This window comes from Lepidochelys kempii, chromosome 2 (assembly GCF_965140285.1).
Source record: "Lepidochelys kempii isolate rLepKem1 chromosome 2, rLepKem1.hap1, whole genome shotgun sequence".
In the NCBI taxonomy this organism is placed as follows: Eukaryota; Metazoa; Chordata; order Testudines; family Cheloniidae; genus Lepidochelys; species Lepidochelys kempii.
Genome location: NC_136381.1, coordinates 191,171,113 through 191,189,490, shown reverse-complemented (window position 1 = coordinate 191,189,490; position 18,378 = coordinate 191,171,113). Strand labels below are relative to the sequence as shown.

Here is an 18,378-nt window from a genome sequence, read left to right as displayed (position 1 = left end):
TGATTTAAATTATAGGTTTCTATGCATCCTATGAAGTGAGCTGTAGCCCAACAAAAGCCTATGCTCAAATAAATTTGTTAGTCTCTAAGGTGCCACAAGTACTCCTGTTCTTCAAACTACATTTAATAGTTCCACAATTTCACCTTTGAGTTCCTTCTAGGGATGCCAACTTTCTAATCGCACAAAACCGAACACTACTTCCGCACCCCTTCTTTGAAGCCCCGCCCCCACTCAGTTATCTGCCCTCCCACCGTTGCTTGCTCTCCCCCACTCTCACTCACTTTCACTGGGCTGGGGGTGGGGTGCAGGAGGAGTTGTGGGCTCTGGCTGAGGGTGCAGTCTTTGGGGCCGGGGATGAGGAGTTTGGCATGCAGGAGAGGGCTCAGGGATGGGGTAGGGGGTTGGGGTGCAGGAGAGGGTACAGGGTGCAGGCTCTGGGAGGGGGCTTAGGGCTGGGGCAGGGGTGCAGGCTCTGGGAGGGAGCTAGGGTGCGGGAGGGGTGCAGGGATGTGGCAGAGGGTGGGGTGCAGGAGGGGGCTCTGTCCTGGGGAAGGGGGTTTGGGTGCAAGCTGTGGGAGGGAGTTAGGGGTGGGAGGGGGCTCTGTCCTGGGGCAGTGGGTTAGGGTGAAAGAGTGGGATTGGGGAACGGACTCAAGCTAAGAAAGGCTCCCTGCCTGTCCTGGCTCCACGCAGCTCCTGGAAGCAATCTGCGGCTCCTAGGTGGAGGAGTCAGGGGGCTCTGCCTGCAAGTGCTGCCCCTGCAGCTCCCATTGGCCGTGGTTCCCGGCCAATGGGAGCCCTGGAGCCAGCACTGAGGGAGAGGGTAGTGCATGGATCTTCCCTGATTGTCCCTCCACCTAGGAGCCGCAGGGACATGCCGGCCGCTTCTGGGAGCTGCACGGAGCCAGGGCAGGCAGGGAGCCTGTCTTAGCCCCGCTATGCTGCTGACCAGACTTTTAACGGCCCAGTCAGCTGAGCTGACCACAGCCACCAGGAACTCTTTTCGACTGGGCGTTCCGGTCGAAAACCAGACGCATGGCAACCCTAGTTCCTTCAGAGCTCTTGGGTGAATACCATACGGTCCTGGTGACTTATTACTGTTTAGTTTATCAATTTGTTCCAAAACCTCCTCTGATGACACACCAATCTGCGACAGTTCCTCAGATTTGTCACCTAAAAAGATATACAGTCTTAATTTTGTTCCTGAGTTTAATTCATCTGTACATCAGTCTTTTTATGGTCTGTCTTCTCATTAAAGAAAAAAGGGGCGTCAATTAATCTCAGTTAACTCAAGCAATTAACTCAAAACAAATTAACTTGATTAAAATATTAATAGTGATTAATCACAATTTTAATCGCACTCTTAAACAATAATAGAATACCAATTGAAATTTATTATAAATATTTTTGATGTTTTTCTACATTTTTAAATATATTGATTTCAATTAAAAACAGAACTGTGTGCCAGCTAGTTCTTATGTAATAGGACAGGGTAACTAAGAGGGTTTCTGTACCATTTATAATTGCATATGCTGCTGTCATGAAATCCCCCTTATTCTACTTCTTTTTAAAGGTCCAAATGTTGGCCCCATGCAAAGCTAAAGCAATGGGCTTTTTATAGAGGTGTTCTGTGATGTTTGATGGGATAGAATCCTGTTTCCACACCCCATGTTAGTTTTGGCAGAATTTACATAGCTTCAGAACTCCTTGCTAAACCGTTGATTTCTTTCATGCCAGCACAGACGCTGCCCCTGTGGAGTATAGCTCTATGGCTATGATGTAGTCCCTCATCTATGGGCTCCCCACATCCTGCTCTCCATCTTCCAAGCCATTCCTATGAAGTGGAACCCCTTCCGTTTCCTTTGCCTATTAATCTGAATATGACATGAAGGTTGGAAGACAGATTTGGCCAGGCTAAATGTTCTTAATCTTCTTTAGCTGCTCCTTGTATTGAAAACTCCTCCCACAATCTCCATGCACCCCTAACGGTCTTCTATGTGGTTTTTTTGTCCTTATTGTAATTCTGCTATGTCATTTTTGAGATGAGATCACCATACCTTAATGCACTATTCAAAGTTAGGATGCATCAAGGATTTTGATAAGGGCATTATAACATTTTTATTATTCTTCATTATTTTCTTCTTAATCCACCTCAATATTGTGCACACATTTTTTGGCTGCTGCTACACATTGAGCAGATGTCTTCAATCAGCTGTCCTAAATGACTCCTAGATCTTTTTCCTGAGAGGTTACAAGTTACTAATTCAAAATTCACCAATGTGTATGTGTAGTTTAAATTGTTCTTTCTAACAGACATTACCTTGCAATTTTCTACATTGAATTTCATCTTGTCATCATATTGCCCAATCACTTGTTATGATAGGTCCTTCTGGAGTGCCTCAGAATTACACACAGAAGCTTCTGAGCTCTTTATCCTGTTGTTTTTCCTGTCAATATAATAATGGAGTAATTTAAGAGAGGCAGGAGATCAACACATTATCCCAATGAAAAAATCCTACACAATTCAATAGAGATGAACTCAGTTGGGTTCTATATATATTACTCTTAAAATCTATAGAAACATATTTAGTAAAGAATGATATCTGTTCTACAGGTTTTTTAAAAACATCTTATGGTGTTCTATGGCAGGAATACAATTTTCTGTTATATTCTGTAGGTGGTCCAAAAAAACACTTAGAAAGTTCATAATTTTCTTTTAAATTCTGTCAGACTTTCCCCAAGGATATAGTCACAATCAATCAACACTATGTGACAGGGCAAGGCCAGATGGCTATAGAAAAGTAGTTTGTTTGTTTTTTTTTGAAGCAGAAAAGAATTTTATTTGTGTAACACTTACAAGGAATCATCAAAAAGGGTAAAGGAAAACTATGCAACAAAACAAAAGCAAACACAAGGTATAACACAGCAGCCTTCAGGAGGGAGAAGTGTTCAGGCTAGCCTGGGGTCAGCAGGACAGTGGTTTTTTTTTGTTTGTTTTTTTTTAAGCAGAAAAGAATTTTATTTGTGTAACACTTACAAGGAATCACCAAAAAGGATAAAGCAAAACTATGCAACAAAACAAAAGCAAAATACTAAACTAAACTGATACTAAACTGAGAGGAGTGGTAGATACGCTGGAGGGCAGGGATAGGATACTGAGGGACCTAGACAAATTGGAGGATTGGGCAAAAGAAATCTGATGAGGTTCAATAAGGATAAGTGCAGGGTCCTGCACTTAGGACGGAAGAACCCAATGCACAACTACAGACTAGGGACCGAATGGCTAGGCAGCAGTTCTGCGGAAAAGGACCTAGGGGTGACAGTGGACGAGAAGCTCGATATGAGTCAGCAGTGTGCCCTTGTTGCCAAGAAGGCCAATGGCATTTTGGGATGTATAAGTAGGGGCATAGCGAGCAGATCGAGGGACGTGATCGTCCCCCTCTATTTGACATTGGTGAGGCCTCATCTGGAGTACTGTGTCCAGTTTTGGGCCCCACACTACAAGAAGGATGTGGATAAATTGGAGAGAGTCCAGCGAAGGGCAACAAAAATGATTAGGGGTCTGGAACACATGAGTTATGAGGAGAGGCTGAGGGAACTGGGATTGTTTAGTCTGCAGAAGAGAAGAATGAGGGGGGATTTGATAGCTGCTTTCAACTACCTGAGAGGTGGTTCCAGAGAGGATGGTTCTAGACTATTCTCAGTGGTAGGACAGGACAGGACAAGGACTAATGGTCTCAAGTTGCAGTGGGGGAGGTTTAGGTTGGATATTAGGAAAAACTTTTTCACTAGGAGGGTGGTGAAACACTGGAATGCATTACCTAGGGAGGCGGTAGAATCTCCTTCCTTAGAAGTTTTTAAGGTCAGGCTTGACAAAGCTCTGGCTGGGATGATTTAATTGGGGATTGGTCCTGCTTTGAGCAGGGGGTTGGACTAGATGACCTCCTGAGGTCCCTTCCAACCCTGATATTCTATGATTCTATGATTCAAACACAAGGTATAACACAGCAGCCTTCAGGAGGGAGAAGTGTTCAGGCTACCCTGGGCCCAGAGCCGGGGGGCTTCCTCGACACTCATGGTCTTCCACCCTCCTGAGTTACCTGGTGGCCTAGAGCGAGGCGGCTTCCTCGACACTCATTGTCTTCCACCCCCTCGAGTTACCTAGTGCCACGCCCAGTGTCACCGATTATTCCTTTCCTGAGAGTGCCCGACAAGATGGGCATGGCTGCAGGGTGGGCGGTTTGGGGGTGGAGGGAACGTACACCACGTGTGATAGGACCCCTCCTAGGTGACAGTGATGATGGTATCCACAGCGGCAACGGCTGGGGCTGGGGTCTCTCGCTCTTCCCCTCAATCAAAGGGTCAGATGGAGGGAACCGGACGGGGTCACCGAGCAGAGAACCCTGGACAGCGCCTACAGAAAAGTAGTGGGAGGTAGATATATTAGCTCCAGGCTAAACAAATCCCTGGTACCAGGTTAAGTGAAATGGCAACTGCTCCAGGTCAATTAAGACACCTGGGGCCAATTAAGAACTTTCCAGAAGGCAGGGAGAATGCTAGGTTGATTGGGACACCTGAAGCCAATCAGGGGCTGGCTGAAACTAGTTAAAAGCCTCCCAGTCAGTCAGGTGGGGGTGTATGTCAGGAGCTGTGGGAGGAAGTTGCGCTGTTGGAGAGACTGAGTAGTACACACCATATCAGGCACAAGGAAGGAGGCCCTGAGGTAAGGATGAAGTGGAGCTTGAGGAAGTGAAGGCTGCTGTGGGGGAAGTAGCCCAGGGAATTGTACATGTCATGTTTCTAAAAGGTCAGCTACCATAGCTGATACTATTAGGGTCCCTGGGCTGGAGCCCGGAGTAGAGGGTGGGCCTGGGCTCCCCCCACCTTTGCCCCCTGATTAATCACTGAGACTGGGAGACAACAGAGACTGTGCAAGGAAGGATAACTTCTCCTCACCTCCCTCACTGGCTTATGATGAAAATGGCTCAGTAGACTGTGACCCTTGTCTCTAGAGAAAGAAGGGTTACGTGGAGGGTCACAGTGAGCCTCTGAGGCTAGCGAAATCCACCAGGAAACGCAGGACCCATGGGGGGAAGGACAGAGCTTTGTCACAGCTACCATATCTGATCAGTGATTTCTAATAATAAATTGCACTATGACTGAGAAAACTCAGAATTTTAAGAAAGTCCTTGGTGTGCTAGGATTATTCCTGTCTTGTAGCAGACTTTGTCTATCTGTATGAGGAGCAATACCAATATCCAGGCAGGTGATGTTGTCAGATGATTCACTGGTTGCTGGATGATGTCCCAGGCTCTGATCTTGCATTGAGGACAGCATGGGTGCACCCCTCGGTCTGTGAGGTCCTCATTGCCATATCAGGGGCCTAGTTGTTGCTGCTGTTTTATATGTGATTTGGCTGGAGTAACTGCAATTCCTTTTTTCTCCTTTACTTGCAGACACTTGTCACTGTATCAGCTTTCCCTAAGGTCTCAATTAGTAACACAATAAATGTTCCATGAGGAACCTATGATTAAACCTGTTTTTTAAAGGTGTCTCTATTTCCTTTCCTTCTGTTTCCAATTTAAAATAAATCTGCTCTATTATCTTGGAGTTTGGTTTGGCTTTTCCCTTGCCCCCACCTATTTGCCACTAACATCGTTAGTGGAGAAGAAGCCAGAAAACAGTATAACTAGTTTAAGCTAATCCTACGCTCTACATTTTCAACTGCTTTCCCAAATGACGTGCAAGTCTGGATGGCACTCTCTTTTAAGGGGTGTGACAAAGTTTCTCCTCTGCCTCGGTGGGTCCTGTGCTTATTGGGGGATTTGCTTGCCTCAGAGATTCACAGCAGCCCTCAGTTTGGCCACTCTTGCTAGTGGCTCAAACCTGCCATCCACTCAGCTAACCTCATCACTGGCGAGCATGGGGGGAACGGAGAACAATCCCCGCAGTCCCTGTGTCCCACCTAGTGGGTTGGGGACAGGGCAGATCCCTTTGCAATTTAGACCTTCCGTTCTGGTGTTTCTCACAGACCAGGTTCGACTCCTCCTGTGTCTGATCAGGAGTTGGAGGGATGGGGCTGGGGGGGAACCTGGGCCCACCCTCTACACCAGGTTCCAGCCCAGGGCCCTGTGGATAGCAACTGGCCATAATGTTCCCTGCATCAGCTGCGTGACAGCTACAACTTCCTGGGCTACTTCCCCATTGCCTTCCCCCCAGCACCTTCTTTATCCTCACTGCAGGATCTTCCTCCTGAAGCCTGATCATGCTTGAACTCTTCACTCCTCCAGCAGCACGCCTTCTCACTTCCTGCTCCTGGCATGCTCCCCTACTAACTGATGGTAGGTCCTTTTTAAACCAGGTGTCCTGATTAGCCTGCCTGCCATAACTGAATCTAGAAAGTTCTTAATTGGCTCCAGGTGTCTTGATTAGCTTGCCTGTCTTAATTGGTTTTGGCAGGTTCCTGATTGCTCTAGGGCAGCCCCTGCTCTGGTCACTCAGGGAACAGAAAACTGTTCATCCAGTGGCCAATATATTTGCTTTCTACCAGACTCCTGTATCCCACTGGTCTGGGTCTGTCACAGGGGGTAATAAGTTGCTCCCTCACTGCACACTTTAAAGAAACCTAAATAATTCTAAATCCCTTATCTATTAGACTCTGATTTCAGAGTGATGACATAGTCCTCCCCAGTGTATTAATTAATGCTAGCTCAAATAATGGTGTTGCACGCACATTTTGCTAATTCTCTATTCATCTCAACTTCCCAGTTGATAGCAGGAAGTGGGAAAGCATGGCTAGAAGTGATGATGAGAGGGTATGTGTGGCCTATTTAATTAATTTGTAAAGCATTACTGTAGTATCAAATTTCCTTTGGCTACAACATGTTTAAGTTTCATTCTTGTGAAAGGGAAATAATAATGACAGTGGTGTTGTGAAGTTTACCGTTGGTAAAATGTTTTGCAATCTTTAGGTGAAAGGTATGATGTCTGTGCAAAGACTAGTATTACTAGAGCTGATCGACTTTTTTCATCAAAACGTTTTTTGCCAAAAAATGGCTTTTCAACCAAAACCAAAACAAAAATTCATTGTGGTTGTAATTTTCCATTTTGTGATGAAAAATGAGGAAAAAATATTTATTTTTCAGTTAAAAATATTAAATATTTGTCTGTACACTTTTTAACCTAAATCTGACATTTGTTTTTCAAATGACATTTTTTGTAACAAACAAAAGTAGTTAGGCTTGGTTTTTTTAATTGAAAAAGCAAAAAATGTTGACAGGAAATTTTGGGGGAAAGTTTTTTAAAAATTTCCAGTGAAAACATAATTAGCATTTTTTCAGTCAGCTCTCATGAGTGCTAAATGAAAAATAAAGTTAATTGAACTCAGTTTTGTGTTTGGTTTTAAATTGTGGCAAAGATTCTGGTCATTTCTGTCAACATTTCTGTCAACATATGGCTTAATTATTGATCATTCAACAAACCATCCAGAAAGAATTATCTTATTTTTCTCAAAAGTTCCCCAATCACAGGGATCTACAGGTGTTGACAAATCCATTTTCACTTATTTCCTATCTGTGCAACCAGTATTAGATCTTTAATGAAATTATGTATTCAATTTTATTAATATTTTCATTACCTAATTGTATCCGAAATCAAATCACAGCATTTTCTCCAGTGGAGTCATGAACCTGTCAACACATACATATTTTTTGGTGATGTTAACAGTTTAAGCTCAGAATGTTTGTTTGGTACAATTTGCATATGTGAAAATGACTAGAAGAGGCTAGAAAATAAAACAGTGTTAATTGCTGTTAAATACTAGATGTTGTTCAGTTCATCTGTGGTGGGTTGTTGTTGAGATTGGACTCCCATTTGCACTCCCAAATTTGTTGAAGGAGTTGATATCATGTTGATGTCTAACTATAATACCTGGTTGTACCAGCAAACCAGGATATCACATGCTCCTTCAATTGTTAGTGTCTCAAGTTGTGGTTGGAAAATGAGAAGTTAAGTTGAGCCTCATTTACTTATCTGGTTCGCAGTGTACACTAACAACATGAATACATGGGAAATTGCAATAACTATCTGATTTTTTTTTCCTGTTCAAGTAAGCCAGATGATTGGGAAAGCATTTGAGGAATATTTCTCATCCCAAATGTCCACATATCCTCCAGCAAATAATATCAAACACCAGATTGTTTTCAATCTCATTTTTCAGACTGTCAGCCAAATGAGCACTTCCACGTACATATAAATATTCATGGTCTTGAAAGGCCAGGTGCGTGAGGTAATATATTTTATTGGACCAACTTGTGTTGGAGAGAAAGACAGGCTTTTGAGCTATGCAGAGCTCTTCTTCAGGAAAGGTACTAAGAGTACTTCTTTTTCTCTGCGAAAGGTACTAAGAGTGTCACAGCTAAATACAAAGTGCAACAGATAGTTTAGCATAAGTAGTTAGCACATATTATAAGGGACCATTCAAGCTCAAGTGGCCCATTAACATCCCTGTAGTCATAGGACAAAAAGGGGGTTAGTGGGTTACAGATTATTGTAATAAACCATAAATCCAGTCTTTATTAAGACCATGATTTTTAGTGTCTAGCAATGTTATGAAATTGAGTTCCCAGGCTGTTCTTTTGAAGATGTGATGCAGGTTTGCTTTGAGGATGAGGTCTGGTAGGTCAGATGGAAAGTGAGCACTTTGTGAAAAGAGTTCATCCACAGGTGATATGATGTTTTTGTCTTTTACCATTTTCCTGTGTGAGTTCATTTGAGAGCATAGTGATTGCACCTGCATAGTTATTAGAGCATTTAGTGCACTGGATGAGGTACACTATATGTTGTGATAAGCATGTGTAGGACCCATGAATGTTGAAAGGTGTGTCCTGATCTGTGGGGAGCTTTCTTCTGATGATGAGGTTGGAGAGTTGTTTGAAGGCCAGAAGAGGGGGTTCAGGAAAGATTTCCCCATTAAGTATGGGTTATAGTGGTTTGATAATACCCCATATGGGACGTGTGATGGCTGAAGTTGTGGTGGAAATCTATGAGGGAATTTAAGTTGCCTGTCCAGAGGATGAAAATATTGATGTATCTCAGGTATATTTTTGGTTTCATGGTGCATTTGTCAATACATTCTTCTTCAAGGGGGTCCATGAAGAGGTTAGCATATAGGGGAGCCATCCTAGTACCCATGGTTGTTCCCATGGTTTGGACAAAGTGTTTGTTGGTGAATGTAAAATTGTTATGAATGAGGATGAAATGGATGAGTTTGGTGATGTATTTGGGGTGGATCTCTGAGGGTTGTCCATTGTCTTGTAAATACTTGAGGCAGGCAGCTATGCCATCATTATGTGGGATGTTGGTGTCCAGTCTAGAAAATCCATACCAGGCACAAATCAGCCCTTTCAAATACAGTAACTCAATACTTATTCATATGAAACATAACACAGTGCCATATTTCACAATAACTGCATAGTAGTTTCATGTTAAATCCAATGGAAACAATGGCAACTAAGCTACTGTACATTTCTATGATTTGGAGGATATTATAATACTTCTATATACAGAAGTAGAGCTACTAAAAGGACATATTGCAATGTAATGGTGCCTGCGTTTGGTACCCCTTCAGCCAAGTAGCAACCACATTTGGAGCCTGTTGGGATGGGAAATTGGTGGTATAGAGTCAGAGGGGAAATTCTGGCCCCATTGAATTCTGTGGTGTCCGGATTTCACCCAGGGTATATTTTTTTTGTGTAGTTTGTTTACAACATATTCACAAAATCCTGTTTCTCTGAACAGTGGGAAGAACAATTTTCATGCAGGCAGCCCTATTTTGCAGAAATGCTAGGTAAGGCACTCCAGCCCTGTCCCAAGAAACAGCTGTTTTTTTGCCCCTGCTTCTCTCAGGCTGTGCCCTGACTAGGAAAACAGGTGGGTTCTTACCTTGAGTTTTAGTTAACAAACATGAGGGTAAAATCATCATGAATATGTGAAAGTTTGTAGTTTTCACACAAGTTAGCTGGGTCAAAGCAAGTACATTTAAAATTTTGAACAGAAGTCCTAATACTTTATTAGTACTCTATCAACTCCAGGCAAGACTGGGTGAAAACTGAATAAGGACCTCGGGATTTTGCCCAGTGAATAGAGACACAAAAATTGAGATCCAGAGTTTATTTACACTGAGTAGAATGAATGTCTTTTCTTAAGTTGTAAAAAGATGTGTACATTTTTTTGAGGCCGGTTCTCTTTCAACTATTTGCCTCTGTGAAAAGGAAACAAGGAATCTTTCTCTAATATGTTCATTTACGCTCACAGGCTGAGGGCTAAGGTGAAGCAAGAGAAGAAGGAATCCTCCCCTGGGCCGTGAAGCTGCTCTGGACCCATTCCACAAGTGCTTCAGCAGCACTGGGACTCAGGTAGCTCTCACGGTTCTAACATGCCCCGTCTAGCAGCAAAGGAGGTGGATCTATGTAACAGTGCATTCTTTGGCCTTCCCCAGCCCACAATTGGTTTTGCCCTCATTTGGCCATTGTGTGCTGATGTGCAGGGAGCCACTGTGGACACCCTCCAGCCCCAAATTCTTGCCCTGGCCCTTGCTCAGAAGAATTATGCTGGTTTTATTGCCAGTGAGCCTTTCACAATTATTTGAGGGAGCAGGATTTTTCCCTTAAAGCACTGTATTCAGTTTGCTCCTCTCCCACTTGCTGTCTCTCTCCTTCATAAATGCATTCAGATAGTAGGATGGTGCAAGTGCAAAATATTTTTTTCTTTACCATTTTGAATGACATCCCCAAGTGAACTCCATTCCTCCTTTCATCATTAAAACACTTCTGTGGAGATTGAAATCTATTCATCATGGGAAATATTTTCATGTTGTTAGTGCTTTTATGAAGGAGCATTTCCACAGCATTTATTAGGCAATAAGATCACAAGACATAAACACCAGGAAAGTTTTAGATGAGAAGAAATCTAAAAAGGACCTTTAAAATCAGGGCAAAAATGTTGTGCCAGAGATTTGAAAAGTGTTCCAAAGAAGCTTTATCTTGGTTTTAGGGAAGGGTGGAGGGGGTGGGGGAGAAAGGAAGGAGGCAGAAACCCAGCATTATCCTCTTCGACCAAGGACATATCTTTGCAATTAAATCCAAATTATTCTGAGTCATATGGTGACTATCTGTTCAGTAAGGGTATCGGCATTCCTCCATCAGCAGCTACAAGGATTGTGAGGCAATAGTCATCTAAAGGATTCACTGAACTGGAAAATGCAGTTCTGTCTGTGAACTCCAAAGTGTTTAAAATCTATGGTTATGTGATGAAGATGAAGGGAGCCATTTAAAACTGCTTAACTGAATTTTTGCCTAAAGATATAGCAACTGAATGAGGTAAAAATTCCTAGAGAAAAGGAAATAAAATCATGGTTTATTTTTACTTTGACAGCCCTGTAAAAAGGTCAAATGTTTCTACTCCCTCAGACGTGACCTACTGGGAAGAAGCTCACGCCTATTTCCAATGTTAGTAATGTTCAGGAAGGCTAGTGTTTAGAGGTCCATGCTGATGACGGGTTCTGCTCGATAACCATCCAAAACAGTGCAGATGGACGCATGTTCATTTTCATCATCTGAGTCAGATGACATCAGTAGAAGGTTGATTTTCTTTTTTGGTGGTTTGGGTTCTGTAGTTTCCGCATCAGAGTGTTGCTCTTTTAAGACTTCTGAAAGCATACTCCATGCCTCCTCCCCTCTCAGATTTTGAAAGGCACTTCAGATTCTTAAATCTTGGGTCAAGTGCTGTAGCTATCTTTAGACATTTGACATTGATATCTTTTTTGCATTTTGTCAAATTTGCAGTGAAAGTGTTCTTAAAATGAACAACATGTGCTGGGTCATCATCCGAGACTGCTATAATATGAAATATATGGCAGAATGTGGGTAAAACAGAGCAGGAGTTCTCCCCCAAGGAGTTCAGTCTCAAATTTAATTAATGCATTATTTTTTTAATGAGCATCATCAGCATGAAAGCATGTCCTCTGAAACGATGGCCGAAGCATGAAGAGGCATATGAATCTTCAGCGCATCTGGCACATAGGTATCTTGTGACACCAGCTACAACAGTTCCATGCGAACACCTGTTCTCAATTTCACATTACATTGTAATAAAGAAGTGGGCAGCGTTATCTCCCGTAAATGTAAACAAACTTTTCACATTTCTCTTAGCGATTGGCTGAACAAGAAGTAGGACTGAGTGGACTTGTAGGCTCTAAAGTTTTACATTGTTTTGTTTTTGAGTGCAGTTATGTAAAAAAAAAACCCCTACATTTGTAAGTTGCACTTTCATGATAAAGAAATTGTACTTGTATGAGGTGAACTGAAAAATACTGTTTCTTTTGTTTATCATTTTTACAATGCAAATATTTGTAATAAAATAATATAAAATGAACACTGTACACTTTGTAGTCTGTGTTGTAATTGAAATCGCTATATTTGAAAATGTAGAAAAACATCCAAAAATATTTAATAAATGTCAATTTGTGTTCTATTGTTTAACAGTGTGATTAATCATAATTAATTTTTTAATTGTGATTAATTTTTGAATTAATCATGTGAGTTTGATGTGATTAATCGACCGCCCTAGTTTAAACCACTTGCTGGTAACTCACATTCACCCAGACATGCCCATGAAAGTACTGGTCAGGGACGCCCTTCAGTAGTAACGAGTAAGAAGGCTGCTTGTAACCTTGTAAATGCCAGACTCAATCACTAGTTAGCTGAAATTATGGTGCGTGATTCACAGCAGGATATGAGAATATTTAGCAATAGCTGTGATAGGGAAGAATGAAAACAGGACTATGATCTGAACATGGTAATGTGTATGTCCTTTAGAATACACTTCAGTGGTTGTGATGAAATTACCCTTTTCATTTGCTGTTCCAGTATTGTTTTATATAGCTCTGTGTGTCTTCTTTGCTATTCTCTTTTCCATCAGCAAAAATCCCAGAATTGTACTGGCATTACTTAGATTTGCTTTTTGAAAAATGATAGACAAAATACAATAATCAATACAGAAAACGCTTTTAATAAAAAAATAGAAATCAGAGTTAGAAATAACTCATTAGGTCAGTCAGTGTGTCTCTCTACCAGTACAGGGTTGTTCCCTATTATATAATTTCCATTGTTGTATCCATTCGAGTTTTAAAAAGCTTCTAGCATTTCTTTTGGGTGACTTTCCACAGCCTAACAGAGCTCAATATGTGATATCAAGTCTAATGTTTCCTTTCTAAATCTCATCCTATTATTACATCTAGATTATAACTCTTAGTTATAGCCTTGTGCTCCACCCTAAACAATCCTCTCCATCCCTGAAATTTATACCCTTCAGATCTTGTTTCCATGTTTCCAACTTCCACACCTATTAACTAAACAGAAATCCTTGCTTTTCCTTCCTTTTATTCAGATCCCTTGGGCCTCGTTCTCCTCTTACATACACTGGAATGAGTCATTCCATTGAAGCTACACCAGTATAAAACTTGTGTAAGAGGAAAATTGGTCATTAGGTGCCTGATTCTGATTTTACTTTTTATACTGGGCTACCCAGGGTAACTCTATTAAATTCAATGGTGTTATTTCTGATTTACACTAAGGAGCAAGTGTAGAGTATTCCCCTGAGATACTGGAAAGACACACAAATCAGGATTGGGCCCTCATTATACTAAACGCTGTATACACACAGGGTAAATGACTAACCCTGTTCTGAGTATTTTACAGTCTAAGACAAGATGCAGCAAATTGAACAAACACGGAAAGGGAAGGAAAGATGAGAAAAACAGTAAATGAAAGGACTTCTTGAGTCAGATTTTGAAATTATTACTATTATCCCAATTTCTCTACAGAGGAATAATGGAGAAATTAGCAGATGAAATGAAAAACTGGGGCTTTGTACAGACAAAATTGAAAACAAAGCCAAGTAATATATTTTATGAGATACACAGTATCTTGAGATTGGGATGGAGCCCGAATTGTGTAGTAATGCAAGAGTTCTCCAGCATATGCTATAGGATTATAGAAAACTTAATTATAAATTAGTGAAAATATACAACAAAGCTTTTAAAAACTGTCACATTCTTTTGAAAGCTCTCAGAGAAATTAAATGAGCTGGAGTGATGACAGAAATATCAAAGCAGTATAAATGGTGCTGTTCAGAAATAAGAATTAAAACTGTAGCTCGCTCTTGTTGGCAGACATGGGATGATTATAAATAGGTCGCCTTTGTTCCACGTAAAGTCAACAATCACACTCCTAATAAGTGTCCCCAATGGCATAGCACAATAATGCTTAAGAAGCTAGAATATTTAATTCACCAAATAGTGTGGTTTTATTGCACAATTGGCTTAATTAGCAACCTCCAAATAACAATTTTAAAGTCTCCAGTTTCCTAAATCTTTCTGAATCAGGAGCACTCTGTTTTCAAAATGCAGGCTTCATTAAAAAAAATGACTCACTGTACAGACATTTCCTAGACATCAAGAAAAGGAATACTTGTGGCACCTTAGAGACTAACCAATTTATTTGAGCATAAGCTTTCGTGAGCTACAGCTCACTTCATCAGATGCATTCAGTGGAAAATACAGTGAGGAGATTTATATACACACAGAACATGAAAAAATGGGTGTTTATCATGCACACTGTAAGGAGAGTGATCACTTAAGATGAGCTATTACCAGCAGGAGAGTGGGTGGGGGGAGAGAAAACCCTTTGTAGTGATAATCAAGGTACACCATTTCCAGCAGTTAACAAGAACATTTGAGGAACAGTTGGGGGAGGGAGGAATAAACAAGGGGAAATAGTTTTACTTTGTGTAATGACTCAAGCACTCCCAGTCTCTATTCAAGCCTAAGTTAACTGTATCCAATTTGCAAATCAATTCCAATTCAGCAGTCTCTCGTTGGAGTCTGTTTCTGAAGTCTTTTTGTTGACGAATAGCCACTTTTAGGTCAGAAATCGAGTGACCAGAGAGATTGAAGTGTTCTCCGACTGGTTTATGAATGTTATAATTCTTGACATCTGATTTGTGTCCATTTATTCTTTTACGTAGAAACTGTCCAGTTTGACCAAGGTACATGGCAGAGGGGCACTGCTGGCACATGATGGCATATATCACATTGGTGGATGTGCAGGTGAACGAGCCTCTGATCGTGTGGCTGATGTTATTGGCAAGGACTGGCCTGTCTCCCAAGATTTGTGAGAGCGATGGGTCGTCCTTCAGGATAGGTTGTAGATCCTTGATGATGCGTTGGAGAGGTTTTAGTTGGGGGCTGAAGGTGGCGGCTAACAAAAGACTGCTGAATTGGAATTAATTTGCTAATTGGATACAATTAACTTAGGCTTGAATAGAGACTGGGAGTGCTTGAGTCATTACACAAAGTAAAACTATTTCCCCTTGTTTATCCACCCCCCCACACACACTGTTCCTCAGACGTTCATGTTAATTGCTGGAAATGGCCCACCTTGATTATCACTACAAAGGGTTTTCTCCCCCCCCCACTCTCCTGCTGGTAATAGCTCATCTTAAGTGATCACTCTCCTTACAGTGTGCATGATAAACACCCATTTTTTCATGTTCTGTGTGTATATAAATCTCCTCACTGTATTTTCCTCTGAATGCATCCGATGAAGTGAGCTGTAGCTCACGAAAGCTTATGCTCAAATAAATTGGCTAGTCTCTAAGGTGCCACAAGTCCTCCTTTTCTTTTTGCGAATACAGACTAACACGGCTGCTACTCTGATTTCTAGATATCAGCATCTTCCCAGTGACAGCTTAATTACAGGACTGTGCACTTAGTTATAACTAATTTCTTATTTAAGAATGAAGATACAGAAAATTATATACATACCAAACTGAAAGGCAACCTGCAGCTGGGTCCTTTTCTTCCACAAGGGATAAAAATCAGACTAACAAATATAACTTTATTAGACTTTCTGCTTCTGTTAGAAACAGAGATGTACTATACATGGCTATTTGAAATATGGTATATATATTTGTCCATTACTTGTCCCTGTTCAGAGTATACCCAAGAAGGCCATACAATGAGCCGTATTGTAACTTCTCATGGAAGAATAGAGGGACCAGAAAACTCTGTGAGTTTTATCTCATGGAGGGACAGATCCAGCAAGGTGCTGGGTGCCCTGAACTTCTGTTATCTGCAAAGAGAATTGAGCGTGCTCAGCACCTCTCAAGAGGTGCTCTCAGTACACTGCAGCATTGAGCTCGGTATTTCTTTCTGTTAGATTTTGAGGCTAATAGAGCCAGATTAAGACTCAGCCCTTTGTGGCTGAGCAGCGAGTAAAACCCCTTCTCTTTCCCTCTCTCTCTCCCACTTCCTCAAGACACACCCCCCGGCATGGCCTTTCCATAGGTCCACTGCAGGAGGGAGAAGTAGGAACTGTGCAGAGATTCTCTCTCATGCAGGTGGGTGGAAAACAGGTTAAACTGGGCTCTGCCACACCCCGAAAGCAGCAGCCACCTTTAAGAGATAACTACTACTTAAAGGTGATCAAGGCCAGTAGCAGATTACTGTCCCTCAGAAGCAAGGTGGGGTTCAGGGAAGGAATTGTGCTTGGGACCTCCTGGGGTGGTGCCCAATTTAGCCCTTAATTCTTAAACTTCTCGCATCTGGAGTGCTGCAACCTCATCTCCTCTGGCCTATCCTGATGCAGACTCTGTCTGTCTAAACTGCGGCACCTAAGATCATCTTCCTCACTTCCCCATTTCAAATCCTGACACTGGCTTCCACTTGCATTCCACTTCAGGTTCAAGCTCAATGAATGGCCCATTCAAGCTCAATGAATTGCTCTGTCTGATGCTGCTCCAGCCTAAATATCTGATCTTGATTAACGTCCCCACCCTCTTCCCCCCACTGTGCCTCACCAATGAAGTCTGCCTCGTTCCTCCCTTTGTATCCTTCTCTCAGACTCAGCTTTGTGCCTTCTGCAGGGTTAAAGACTCTCCACACCCGACCCCCTCCATCCCTCTACCGTGTACTATGGATTATGAAAAGCAGAGCACAATATTAAAACTAAAATCAAACTTACTGTATTGCTGTGTGTCTCCATCCCATTGTTGTCTGGTGCTGTGGTGTTTAATTATTGTCCACTGGTCTGATACAAAGCCCACAGATGGCAGTGAGAGTCTTTCAATTGATTTTAATAGGCTGTTTCATTGACTATAATGGGCTTTAGATCAGGCCCATGTTGTTTTCCTCGATTTAGACCTTTGGGCAAGGTCCACGGTTGCAGAGTGATAAAGGCGCCTAGGCCTTCCATCCTGTGCAGAGTCCAGGGATCCATGCAGAAGTCTGTTTCCAACCCAGTGGATCTCATAACCACTTGCAGTACAGATTCAAGGAAGCTGGCAGGTTCAGCCAACTTCCGGTAAAACATTGATCCATATTTAGGTTTAGTAGGAGAGCTGGGTCCTGCTCCTACAATGCTCTGCTCATCATGGTGTAGCAAGACCCTATTTCAAATCCTTACTCAAAATGGTGTCAGCCCCAGTTGCACTGTAGAAGCCTCAGTGGAGTTTCTCTAGAATGAAAAGCATGTGAGATGAGAGTTCAACCTAATATCCCCTTATTCAAAATAAGTACTGAAATAACCTTTCATATATAAATTAGGTTTTGCTATGTTCTTTTTTCTTGAGTTATTTTGTTCTGAAATCAAGATATGCCCAAACCAAAACTCCCAGATACTAATGCCCCTGAACTATGAAGATATCATATCTAGATCTGCATTTGAAGTAGCAGGACCCAGCTCTCATACTAAACCTAAATATGGATCAATACTATGATACATGCAGTGCATATGGATACGTATTGTAGATATTAACTGCTGATGTCTTGTTTTTCTTATATGGCTTTATATCTGATGTTTTGAACCAGGAGTTGTCTGAACCTGTCAGTTTCTTTAATATTTTGATTTTATGCTGACTAGCCCTCTATGGAGGACTTGATCCTATGAAATAGTAAGAATCTCCTACTCCCATATAGGCAAATGTGAATTTACAAAACAGAAGGACCTCAAAAGGTGAGGTGCTCAGCATGTTGCAGCATTGGATCGAGAAATATATTTATGGACCATGCACACTGTCATGCTCGTTTACTACTTTTGTAATGCTTGCTTGAAATCAAACCCCAACTGTTGATGTAAACATGAATGAAATGTATGTACTGAAGCTGTTTTTCACAGACTTGTTCAACATCCTCCCTTGAGAGAGATCGGTACTCAGTATGATATATGAATGTCCTTCCCTAGACTTTTAGCCATGGGTAGTATAATTAAATGAATGACACATCTGCAAGTCTCTGGGCTACATAGTAAAAATTACTAGTGA

At 41.7% G+C, this 18,378-nt stretch overlaps 1 protein-coding gene across 7 annotated transcripts in view; it reads left to right on the top strand.

Moving 5' to 3' along the window:
- Positions 1–18,378, top strand: part of TMEM108 (transmembrane protein 108) — a 389,399-nt gene that overhangs the window by 72,200 nt on the left and 298,821 nt on the right. For all 7 annotated transcript variants that reach the window (XM_073333193.2, XM_073333196.1, XM_073333192.1 and 4 more), the window contains one exon: positions 10,315–10,415. The gene's annotated coding sequence lies outside the window, so the exon portion shown is untranslated. The remainder of the gene's footprint in view (positions 1–10,314; positions 10,416–18,378) is intronic.